This window comes from Salvelinus alpinus, chromosome 12, assembly GCF_045679555.1.
Source record: "Salvelinus alpinus chromosome 12, SLU_Salpinus.1, whole genome shotgun sequence".
NCBI classification, from domain to species: Eukaryota; Metazoa; Chordata; class Actinopteri; order Salmoniformes; family Salmonidae; genus Salvelinus; species Salvelinus alpinus.
Genome location: NC_092097.1, coordinates 12,611,024 through 12,621,610, shown reverse-complemented (window position 1 = coordinate 12,621,610; position 10,587 = coordinate 12,611,024). Strand labels below are relative to the sequence as shown.

General features: G+C 40.4%; 1 protein-coding gene across 1 annotated transcript in view; it reads left to right on the top strand.

Annotated features, from left to right (window-relative positions):
* Positions 1 to 4,722: 4,722 nt before the first annotated feature.
* LOC139535554 (contactin-4-like) overlaps positions 4,723 to 10,587 on the top strand; it is an 85,528-nt gene continuing 79,663 nt past the window's right edge. Inside the window, exon 1 of the mRNA XM_071335061.1 lies at positions 4,723 to 4,912. The gene's annotated coding sequence lies outside the window, so the exon portion shown is untranslated. The remainder of the gene's footprint in view (positions 4,913 to 10,587) is intronic.

The window sequence follows — 10,587 nt, the reverse complement described above, 5'->3', positions numbered from 1 at the left end:
CGCAATATACATTTGAACTTCTCTTGGACCTTCTCTTGGAGGGCCTCAGAATATTACAAGAACAGTTAGAAAATGTTATGTTTAAGTTTTACCTAATATGCACACATTCAGAGACTTGTCCCGAAGCCACTCCTGCTTTGTCTTGGTTGTGTGCTTAGGGTCATTGTCGTGTTGGAAGATGTACCTTCGCCCCAGTCTGAGGTCCTGAGTGCTCTGGAGCAGGTTTTCATCAAGGATTTCTCTGTACTTTGCTCTGTTCATCTTTCCCTTGATCCTGACTACTCTCCCAGTCCCTGCTGCTGAAAGATATCCCCAAGGCATGATGCTGCCACCAACATGCTTCACCGTAGGGATGGTGCCAGGTTTCCTCCAGACGTGATGCCTGGCATTCAGGCCAAAGAATTCAATCTTGGTTTCATCAGGCCAGAGAATCTAATTTCTCATGGTCTGAGAGTCATTTAGGTGCCGTTTGGCAAACTCCAAGTGAGCTTTCATGTGCCTTTAACTGAGGATTGACATCCATCTGGCCACTCTACCATAAAGACCTGATTGGTGGAGTACAGCAGAGATGGTTGTCCTTCTGGAAGGTTCTCCTGTCCCAGAACCCAGAAGATGAGGCAGACACAGCAGTACTAGAGACGGTGGTTTAATAAAGGAAAAAGATCTTCAGGCAAGAAATATAAATCCACAACGTCATAAGTAATGCCAAGAGAAAAAATGAGTATCCTCCAAGATACAATGAAAATCCACAAATTTCTTTCATTGAAGAATGATGGAGGCCTCTGTATTCCAGGGGTCCTTCAATGCTACAGAAATGTTTTGGTACCCTTCCCCAGAACTGTGCCTCAACACAATCCTGTCTCGGAGCTCTACGGACAATTCCTTCGACCTCATGGCTTGATTTTTGCTCTGACAAGCACTGTCAACTGTGGGACCTTATATAGACAGGTGTGTGCCTTTCCAAATCATGTCCAATTAATTGAATTTACCACAGGTGGACACCAAGTTGTAGAAACATCTCAAGGATGATCAATGCAAACAGGATGCACCTGAGCTTAATTTCGAGACTCATAGCAAAGAGTCTTAATACTTATATAAATAAGGTAGTTCTGTTTTTTTTTTTAAATATAAACTTGCAAATATTTCTAAACTTGTTTTCACTTTGTCATTATGGGGTACTGTATGTAGATTGATGACAAAAAAGGCTGTAAAGTAACAAGATTTGTAAAAATGCAATGGGTCTGAATACTTCCCGAATGCACAGTACTTGTAATATATTAAAATAATTTTTTTTTTTGCTTGGGACCACTATGCTTGAAAATATGGAGGGTGGTACTCAGTAATGTATTGTATTCACTCCAAACACAACACTTTGTATTCAGAAAAAAAATTAATTGCTTTGCCACATTTTTTGCTGTATCACTATAGTGCCTTGTTGCAAACAGGATGCATGTTTGGAATATTTGTATGCTGTAAAGGCTTCTTACTTTTCACTCTGTCGGTTAGGTTAGTATTATGGAGTAACTACAATATTGTTGAGCCATCCTCAGATCTCCTATTTTAAAGTCACCATTGGCCTCATGGTGAAATCCCTGAGAGGTTTCCTTCCTCTCCGGCAACTGAGTTAGGAAGGATGCCTGTATCTTTATGGTGACTGGGTGTATCGATACACCATCCAAAGTGTAATTAATAACTTCACCATGCTTAAAGGGATATTTAATGTTTGCTTTTTTTTTTTACCTATCTACCAATAGGTGCCTTTCTTTGTGAGGAATTGGAAAATCTCCCTGGTCTTTGTGGCCGAATCTGTGTCTGAAATTCACTGCTCGACTGAGGGACCATACAGATAATTGTATGTGTGGGGTACAGAGATTATGTAGTCATTCAAAAAATCATGTTAAACACTATTATTGCACACAGAGTGAGTCCTTGCAACTTATTATGTGACTTGTTAAGCACATTTTTTACTCCTGAACTTATTTAGACTTTCCATAACAAAGGGGTTGAATACTCAAGACATTTCAGCTTTTCATTTTTAATTAATATGTACATATTTTGAAAAACATAGTTCCACTTTGACATTATGGGTTATTGTGTGTAGGCCAGTGACACTAAATCTCAATTTAATAAATGTTAAATTCAGGCTGTAACACAACAAAATGTGGAAAAAGTCAAGGGGCACGAATATTTTCTGAAGGCACTGTATGTTAGGCTACATTATGCAATATGTTATGCTTATGAGAGATATTTAACCTATTATTTCACTTTTAATATGGTATGCTATAATTAGATTTCTGCTGTGTGAATTGTCAACCTTCAATTATCTTGATAGTGCATGATGTACAGATATTCAGTAGCAAATTCCATTTAAATAGACCTAGTTTTAGATGGACCAACAGACTCAGGGGTAGACGTAACATAATAAATGTAAACCGGGGGACACTCCAATTAGTATGATATGTTACATTTCTTATTGTATGTATTAATTTGTGCATGTCCATCATCCAATTTGTATCATATGTTTGAATTACAATTCGTATGATATGTTACGAATTGCAATTCGTACAATATGTTATGAATTTGCTAAACAAATAATTTCACACCCTGATATGTTTCACCTGTCTTTGTGCTTGTCTACACCCCCCTCCATGTGTCACTCATCTGTCTTTTGCCTGCCCCCTGTTTGGGTAAATAAACATCTGTGACTCTCACTGTCGGCATCTGGGTCTTATCCCAAGTTCTGATACAGTTGAAGTCGGAAGTTTACATGCACTTAGGTTGGAGTCATTAACTCGTTTTAAACCACTCCACAAATTTCTTGTTAACAAACTATAGTTTTCGCTAGTCCGTTAGGACATCTACTTTGTGCATGATACAAGTCATTTTCCCAACAATTGTTTACAGACAGATTATTTCACTTGTAATTCACTGTATCACAATTCCAGTGGGTCAGAAGTTTACATACACTACATTGACTGTGCTTTTAAACAGCTTGGAAAATTCCAGAAAAATATATCATGGCTTTAGAAGCTTCTGACAGGCTAATTGACATAATTTGAGTCAATTGGAGGTGTACCTGTGGATGTATTTCAAAGCCTACCTTCAAACTCAGTGCCTCCTTGCATGACATCATGGGAAAATCAAATCAGATCAGCCAAGACCTCAATAAAAAAATTGTAGACCTCCACAAATCTGGTTCATCATTGGGAGCAATTTCCAAATGCCTGAAGGTACCAAGTTCATCTGTACAAACAATAGTACGCAAGTATAAACACCATGGGACCAGGCAGCCGTCATACCGCTCAGGAATTAGATGCGTTCTGTCTCCTAGAGATGAACGTACTTTGGTGCGAAAAGTGCAAATCAATCCCAAAACGACAGCAAAGGACCTTGTGAAGATGCTGGAGGAAACAGGTACAAAAGTATCTATATCCACAGTAAAACAAGTCCTATATCGACATAATCTGAAAGACCGCTCAGTGAGGAAGAAGCCACTGCTCCAAAACCGCCATAAAAAAAGCCAGACTATGGTTTGCAACTGCACTGCATCGTACTTTGGGAGAAATGTCCTCTTGTCTGATGAAACAAAAATAGAACTGTTTGGTAATAATGACCATCATTATGTTTGTGAAATACTGAGCTTAAATGTATTTGGCTAAGGTGCATGTAAACTTCCGACTTCAACTATATGTTATGAATTCCAATTTGTTGTGGCTAGGTCGCTAACGTTAGCTAGGTGGCTAAAGTTAGCTAGTCTAGAGGTAAGGGTTCAGGGTCAAGGTTAGGGGAAGCGTTAGCTAACATGCTATATAGTTGAAAAATGAACTAAAAAGCAGTAAGTACTGTAGTTGCAAAGTATGTTAAAGTTGAGATTCGAACACGCAACCTTTGGGTTGCTAGATGTTCACGTTATACGCCTACCCATCCACCCTGACCAACCACCCTACTTTTGTTTTTGCCTTATTAAGTAACCTTCTGTCTTACAGTACCAGTAAAAAGTTTGGATACATCTACTCATTCAAGGGTTTTTCTTAATTTTTTAAAACTATTTTCTACATTGTAGAATAATAGTGAATACTTTAAAACTATGAAATAACACATATGGAATCACGTAGAAACCAAAAAAGTGTTCGATTCTTCAAAGTAGCCACTCTTTGCCTTGATGACAACTTAGCACACTCATGGAATTTTCTCAACCAGCTTCATGAGGTAGTCCCCTGGGATATTATTATACAATGTAGAAAATAGTAAAAATAAAGAAAACCCCTGGAATGAGTAAGTGTGTCCACACGTTTGTCTGGTAGTGTATGTAACCATACCAAATGTAACATATCATACTAATGTGTCCCTGACTTAATATGTTACGTCTAGTCTATGAGACCAGGTTGTATGGGCACATTGCTGTAAATGGACATAACAAAGGTGCGGAATAGAACATTGCTGATTGATAAATGTTGGTGGTAGGCTAGGATAGGTGTAGGCTATAGCCTCCTGTAGTTTGTCATTCACTAAAAAAGGGCAACAATTTGTCCCAATTTATGAAGGATTAGCCTACACTTTAAATAGATGGGCTATTATGAAGTCTACACCACAAATGCACCTTAATATTCAATAGTCTGATGTTATATTCAAATTGTGTTGAGATAATTAGTATAGCCTATTCATGAGAACAACCATTATTTGATACAGATTGTGATTTATACGGGGGAGGGGTTTATGGTGTGGCGTTTTTGTGCCGTAAAAAGCCAGACTCACTTGAGAAACAGTTCGGACATCAAGCGGTTCTGTATCAAAAGCGGCTTGAGATCCCTGTGTCCCGGACGTCTCCACTGTCATCGTCTCCAGCATCCTCCTGGTTTTTAAGAACCTTTCCATTCGCCTGAAGCAACCTGCCCTGTCTTTTCTGTTGAAGGTAAGGTTGCATGAAAGTTATTATGTGAATGAAGAATGTTAGGCTACTTCGGTGGTGAATGCGTTCACTCCACTTATAATTTGAGTAAACGCATAGCAGCAGGTATAACTAGTAGCCTAGGCTAGGCTACCTAGTCGCACCACAGCTGGTTGATTTGCGCATTTTCATGAAAAACCTTATATTGCCAGTGCATTGAACACAAATGAATGCTTTATCTCCCGGGTACATGAAGATAAAGTTCATATTCACCCCCCCCCCCCCCAAAAAAAAACAGTCGGTGGCAGAATTTCGCGCGCTACATTCGGATCTACACTTCGGTACAAGAAGCATTTGCCACTCGGAATTGCATTTCGAAGCATATTGTCAGTACATTCAAAATGGAAGGTTATCCGTTGTAGTTTTGTCAGTATAGCAAGCGTTTTAATTGATCTCCCCGCCTCATACCTTCACAGTTGGTGCACTAATGCTTTCCAACGTTCCTGTTGGAAGACTCGCTCAAGCACTGGTTGTTTCAAACAGAAATACATTGTACCGCTTTAGGAGGGTACAGGAGCTACCCACTGGAGTATGACATGTTCAGCAATTAGACTATAGCCTACCTGAACAACTTCAGGAAACCCAGAAAGAGAATACGAAATAGGTTCAAAAGCTGGGTGAAATTCAGTAACGTGATTCACCAAGCTACCCCGTTATGTGATGCAAGTTGAAAAAAATTAAAACATAGTTCGCCGAGTCTTCCTGAGTTATCCACGGTGCTGATTTTCTCTCTCTCTCTCTGTGACAGGCAGTGTGTGTATGTTCACGTATGTTCACGTGTGTGCATGTGTGTGTCAGATCTGTTATGCATATGTACTGCTTTCAACTTCGATAATGGTACGGTGGGACTTTGGTCAACAGGAGCAGTTCTTATTATCTACACCCAAGTCTGTTGTCATGATTGGCAGGAAATATATACCATCCTCTCTTCTGACATGATTACCATAAAGTTCAACCCCTTACAGGAAGGTAAACCATAATGTATCATTAGCTGTTTTTCTTTCAAATGTAACTCAAAATATTTATTCCATGATCACGCTCTTCAGTCACTTAGTCTGGCAAAACAATGATTAATATACCACTTTGTGGCTTCATTTCTAAAGCAGTGACTTAATAAATCTGCCACGTCTCTGCAGCCCTGTCGATTAGTCTCAGGAGGGCCATTGAGAGAATACATATGGGCCTCCTCAGTTGCTCATGCCCAGCAGACAGACTGGCAGTGGCCCACTACGGCCTGACCATTCAGCCTGCTCTCACCAAATTGCAACAGATGTGAAATCACTCCATCTTCCACCATCCACAGGAAATGAATTAGAACATAAAATAAGTGATCCATTTGGTCATTGTTCTAGAGAGGAAAATATTGGCCAGGCTGCTTCTCGCTGACAAATGTATGCATATTACAGACACATGATCCGAATGACAACATGGTGTGTTGCACTGACCAACAGACAGCCTCAATGTTTTTCATATATATTCATATATACGGGGTGTAATTGTCTGTGTCTATAACTATCTCACCAATGCTACTATCACTGAGTTGTATTATAACTTGAGTATACATGACATTTCTCTGAGGTATCATGCATTATGCATGTTCCCCCCAGTTCCCCATGTTGGGATATGAAGCTGCATGGCAGTGAGTCAGTGCAGGCCAGCAGGCCAGGGCAAGTATCTAGCTGAGGCCTAATCTTCACTTGGGCGATAGAGAGAGATAACACTGATAGATGGAGCGGCTGGTGAGGTTTAACATCCTGAGCTCAGTGTTGTCTGCCGGGGTCAGGCCTGTGATATCAGACCGCCAGTTCAGCCAGCTCCACTCTCCCTCCACCCGTCCTCATGCCCGGGATCTTGGCATTGTTAATAGCTGCAGGTGTGTATATGAGCCAGGCTGGTTCTGTATTCATGGCCACAGATGTTTTAATGAATGCTGTGTTGCTGCTCAGGCGCCTGTCAGTCCCTCGCACACTTCAAGTGAAATGCTTCCCTGGCCATCCGCCAGCTAGCCAGCAGGCAGCCAGGATGTTATTGTGACGTGTGGGCTACATTCTCAGTGATGTCTTCAGGAAGTGCATTTTTGGAAAGTTCAGTACTAGAAAATAGGGAGGAAAGTGAGCAATGATGCTTACTTATATGGCCCTGTTTGGTGATTGGAATGGAAGGAAATGTTCTTGCAATTAGTTAATGATGGCTCATTGCCAACTGAATCATGCTTTATGTCACCCTTGTGGTGGAAGTGTGGCATAGAAGGATAATAACACCCTTTTTAGACTACCCGAAGCTATCAACAAAGGTGCCTTGATGCATCCTTAATGAATACAATGCCACAAAGCATTTAGCAAAATTACAATTTAATACCATTTTCAAAAGGTAAGGTTGCATGGAGTAGCCTTCTGATCAAGAACACATACAGCTAAAATGTCCTTAAATTGTAAAAGGAAAAAAACTGATTTTTCCTGATCTGCACAATTCTTCAAAAGGGTTTATTTCTGATTGATCAAATATAGACATCATCAATATATATTTTCACTTTAAGAATCCATCTCCAATGGATTGCAGAATGCCAAAATATCTTGCGAGGATATTTGAAGGAGCAGGGAGAGGACATGTGGTAGGTCTGCAGGAGGCCAGGTACAGTAAAGAGGACAGACTGGTGACCTTCACCTGCTGATGGAGACTGATTGGAGTGTGGGTGGAGGCTGATCTATGTGACAGGAACCACCGTGATTTATTTCTGGTGCTGCTACAATCCTTAAACTGCCCTCAACATTTCACACCAAGTTATTAGAACTTACTGAATAACCTTTCGGGTGATGAAAGAACATGATAAGCGGTCTCCATTTCAGTCCTTTATCTGAAACAGAAGAAAGATTGGCATTCTCCCCTGACACCCGGAGTGATGCAGAGGTTGGGGCAGTGCAGCATTAATTGTTGATGTCGAGGCAAACAGCTATTCCTGTAAAGTCAATGGGTGGGTGCACCTACGTTTGATTTGTTTTGATTTGTAATTTGCTTTTCTCAGCAGAATCTTTACCTTTCAGTCAACCTCTCATTTAATACTCCTTGGCAGCAGAGGCTCATGAATAAATCAGAGCCCTCACTGTCAGGGCTTTGAGGGAGAGGGAATGGACTTATCATGTACTGTACCATTCTGAACTGGGAAGTACTTTCATCCATTTCCTGCTCCTCCTTCACTAAAAATACCCACCCCAGACTATTTAAAGTACTGTCTATACATTATCATTGGGATTTCGTTTTTATGTGGAATTCATGAATAATTTCTGTCCTTGTTTTTTCTGTATTCCATAATAATACTGTCACTATCAATTATTTATCAGAACCTGACTGTGAAGCCAAACGCCTTTGTGTAAGGGGTTTGAACACATATTCCTCAATTACTTATGTAAGATGGCTGGCTCCACTGTGGTCACTCCTGGTTGTAATCTTCTTAGCAATAGACATTATTCATCATGCCATGCTGCACATTACCTTGTCGTCATATATTTCCAAAGAGATAGATAGATAGATTATGCTCACATGAGATTCATTTTGATTAATAGTGTTTGTTGTTGTTGGGTGTAATGGTTATGTAGGTGCAGGGTACTGTCACCACACTAATATTTGTATGAAATATCCAGCTCTAGATTCTCGGGAAAATACTTAGGAAGTTGTACGTCATCAACCCTAATAGCAGTGTAGAAATATTAGAATACGGAGCAAGGTTTAACTCAAACCATTCTCAAACAGGACACAGTACTTGGAAATAAATTACCTCAAATTTTAACGCCAAAGTACAGACAGAGTATTAATCCAGCATCTGCTCAATCCGGCGGTATGCAGTGGAGAAGTTGTAGCAGACTCTGGGGTTGAAGAGAAAGATGCCTGAGGATAATCCCCTAGGAAGAAGGTGGGAGCTGAGCTTAGCTACATCTAACAAATCCTCTGACTCACAGGCATCAGTAACACATTGGTGGTAGAGGAGGAGGTGGTGGTGCAGGAAGCATACTGAGGATACGCTAGCTACAGTGCCTTCAGAATGTATTCACACCCCTTGACTTGTTCCACATTTTGTTGTGTTACAGCCTGAATTTAGAATGGATTCAATTGAGATTGAGTTTGTGTGTCACTGACCTACTCACAATACCCTATAATGTCAAAGTGGAATGATGTTTTTAGAAATGTTTACAAATGACTGAAAATGTCTTGAGTCAATACGTGTTCAACCTCTTTGTTATGGCAATTCTAAATACATTCGGGAGTAAAAATGTGCTTAAGTCACATAATAAGTTGCATGGACTCACTGTGTGTGCAATAATGGTATACCATCTCAGTACCCCACACATACAAGTATCTGTAAGGTCCCTCAGTCGAGCAGTGAATTTCAAACATATATTTAACCACAAAGACCAGGGAGGTTTTCCAATGCCTTGCGAAGAAGAGCACCTATTAGTAGATGAGTAAAAAAAACAAAAAACAGACATTGAATGTCCATTTGGGCATGGTGAAGTTATTAATTACACTTTGGATGGTGTATCATTACACCCGGTCATTACAAAGATACAGGTGTCCTTTCTAACTCAGTTGCCAAAGAGGAAGGAAACTGCTCAGGGATTTCACCATGAGACCAATGGTGACTTTAAAACAGTTACGGAGTTTAATGGCTGTGATAGGATAACTGAGGATGGATCAACAACAGTGTAGTTACTCCACTATCCTAACCTAAATGACAGAGTGAAAATAAGGAAGCTTAAATAGAATACAAATAATCCAAACCATCCTGTTTGCTATAAGGCACTAAAGTGATACAGCAAAAAATGTGGCTAAGAAATTTACTTTATGTCCTGAATACAAAGCTTTATGTTTGGGGCAAATCCAAGACAACACATCACTGAGTACCACTCTTCATATTTTCAAGCATGGTGGTGGCTGCGTCATTTTATGGGTATGCTTGTCATCGGCAAGGACTAGGGAGTTTTTTGCGATTAAAAGAAACAGAATAAAGCTAAACACAGGCAAAATCCTAGCTAAAAACCTGATTCAAATCAAAATAAAATCGTATTAGACTTTACAGTGAAATGCTTACTTACAATTCCTTAACCAACAATGCAGTTTTAAGAAAATCCCCCCCAAAAGTAAGAGAAGAATAACAAATAATTAAGAGCAGCAGTAAATAACAATGGCAGGGCTATATACAGGGGGTACCAGTACAGAGTCAATGTATCAATGTGCGGGGGGCACCGGTGTCGAGGTAATTGCGGTAATTATGTACATGTAGGTAGAGTTATTAAAGTGGCTATGCATAGATTATAACAGAGTAGCAGCAGCGTAGGGTGTTGGGGGGGCAATGCAAATAGTCTGGGTAGGCATTTGATTAGCTGTCCAGGAGTCTTATGGCTTGGGGGTAGAAGCTGATTAGAAGCCTCTTGGACCTAGACTTGGCGCTCCGGTACCGCTTGTCATGCGGTAGCAGAGAGAACAGTCTTATGACTAGGGTGGCTGGGGTCTTTGACAATTTTTAGGGCCTTCCTCTGACACCGCCTGGTATAGAGGTCCTGGATGGCAGGAAGCTTGGCCCCAGTGATGTACTGGGCCGTACGCACTACCCTGTCATGCCTTGCAGTCGTAGGCAGAGCAGTTGC